A 2,616-nucleotide genomic window follows, 5' to 3' on the forward strand; every position below is an offset into this window, starting at 1 on the left:
ACCATCCTCCCGACTCTAGAGTCGTAACTAAGGACAGCGTCCCCCAGCCATGTGACAAACAGTCACCGGGGTCATATACCTTGGCTTTGAACATCTGGTCTTAGACCAGGCAAGCACTTATAGTTCTCATTGACCTTCCGGTCGGTCCAGCATTAATACCCTATATGGGTCATTCAATGCCAACCTCGATTAGATCTAATCTTCATTTGGCCCGGCATTCACAACGCACTGCTTCTAACTCTTGGGTCGGTGAAACACGACCAGTGCTCAACTCGTGGTGAACTTAACTAATAAGTCACAGCTTCACAGACGGATCTAACACCATTGCCGATTCTGACTAATAAGTCAGCACCATACACAGGTAAGCCATGCCACCCAACATATATCACATGTCCAATATCCATAAACAAGGCATTTAGCATGCTTACTTAACAGGTACTAGTACAATTAGGACCATGCACAACACAGAGGCTCAAGCTCTGAACGATATCATACCCAGTATACAAAGCATGTCCTAATCACATGTTTCTCGTGCATCACATGCATCATACTTAACAATCCAACACGCATCAATAGCAGCCATGCATGTCACGTTTAATAATCAACCAACATGCATCAAGAATAACCATGCATGTCATACTCAATAATCAACCAACATGCATCAATAGCAGCCATGCATGTCACATATACACAAGGTGCAGTTTTCTTACCTCAGATTCGAGCTAGAATGATTTAAAGAACGACCCTTGAGAGCGATCAACTTTTAGTCCTTTGGCGGTCACCTAGTCATAACCAAATATAAGATACCATCAATAAAAATGATCAACATAAGTTCCCAAACCAATACCTAGCCTCCGGGACATCAATCCCCACTTAACCGGGTACTAGGTTCAACCCCGAGGCCTAAGGCTTGAATCCCCAAGATAAAAACACCATTCTGGCCAAAAAGACCCTAAGGGCCGCGACCCTTCCCTGCTGCGCCGCGGCGCGCCCCTCTAATAGAGGCAGCCCTCTCTGCCAGACGCCAAGGGTCGCAGGGCCCAGCCCAGACCAGCCAAAATGACAGCTCGCAACACCAAACTTTCCCCTGCATTTTCCCTTGGAACCAAGCCCTCTAACCAGCTCCAAACCTCCTCCAAACACTTAATTTAACCTCTAAACATTACCCATAACTCACCCTCATCAAAACCCAAACTAAACATCAATCAAAACATCCACCAATCCAAACTTCCAACAAGAATTCATAAGCTGAAAAACCAAAAGAAAAACAAAGCACAACCAGAAACTAATGACTAAAACTCACCTTAAATCCAAGTTTGAACTTCCTTCAATGGTTGAACCAAGTCCACAAACCCAGCCCTTGGATTTCCTAGCTTGAAACCCCACTTAGAGCTCAAAAACACCAAAGGAAGGATGAGGGGAGATGATGTACGGGAAAGAGGAAGAGAAACCCTGTTTTGCTCTATTCTTTCTACAGCCATCCAAGGTCATATAAATCCAAACCCCAAATGACCAAAATACCCTTAAGTCATATAAGGCTTCTAAAATCATTCCAAGGGTAAAATTGGTACTTTCCACTTATCCCGTTAATCATAATTAACACTTCCCAATTCCCGCTAATCTCAATATTCTCAAACATCAATAAATTATATCCCATCACCCTTTAATTCCCGGTAATGTTCTAGTCATCAAAATGACCCCGAGACTCACCCTGAGCCCCGAACTTAAACCCATTATGGCTAGACCGAACACTTACATTTCATGATCGTCTCATGCCGATTAGCTCAAACCTAATCCACCTTATAATGTGGCTATAATAAGTAATCACAACCATGCACCAAAAATACACAATCACGCCCTCAACGGGCCAAGTTACCAAAATGCCCTCATAATTAACATATGAACCCATATGCATGCATTCACCATCATATAATAATATAATTCACGTAAACATGCATATAATCATTAAATACCATAATAAATCAATTATGGCCCTCCCGGCCTCCTAATCAAGGTTCTAAACCTTATTAGGAAATTTGGGGCATTACATTATAGCTCTTAATCAGATGAGTGGTTTAACACTTGAGGTTTTGGTAAACCATAATGAGTGACTGACGAGCAAGTCACTAGCTTAAACAGATGAGTGACTGATGGGTAAGTCACACAGGCTCAGCACCCACAGCCATGTGACTAAATAGTCACTGTGGCTCTAAGTAACTAGCCTTTGGCTAGACAAGCGCTTATAGTATTCATCGAACTTGAGGTCGGTCTGGCATTAACGCTCTTTTGAGTCATTGAATGCAGATGTCGATTAGATCTAATCTTTATTGGCTTGCATTGAGTATGCTAAGGTCATTCCTGACTTATGAGTCAGCACTGTGTGACCAGTGGCCAGTACCACTGCCGAACTTGACTAATGAGTCACAACTTCACAATTGATACTGACACTATTGCCAATTCTGACTATTCAGTCAGTGCCATACACAAGTGAGCAAGATTTTCTAAGCATTCAATATTCAATCCATGTCCACATTTAAACATTCAACATGCCTCGTGAACAACCATGCATGTCACATATGGGGTGCAATTTTCTTACCTCTGGTTCGAGCGAGAAAT

The sequence above is a fragment of the Humulus lupulus genome, chromosome 2 (assembly GCF_963169125.1).
Source record: "Humulus lupulus chromosome 2, drHumLupu1.1, whole genome shotgun sequence".
NCBI classification, from domain to species: Eukaryota; Viridiplantae; Streptophyta; class Magnoliopsida; order Rosales; family Cannabaceae; genus Humulus; species Humulus lupulus.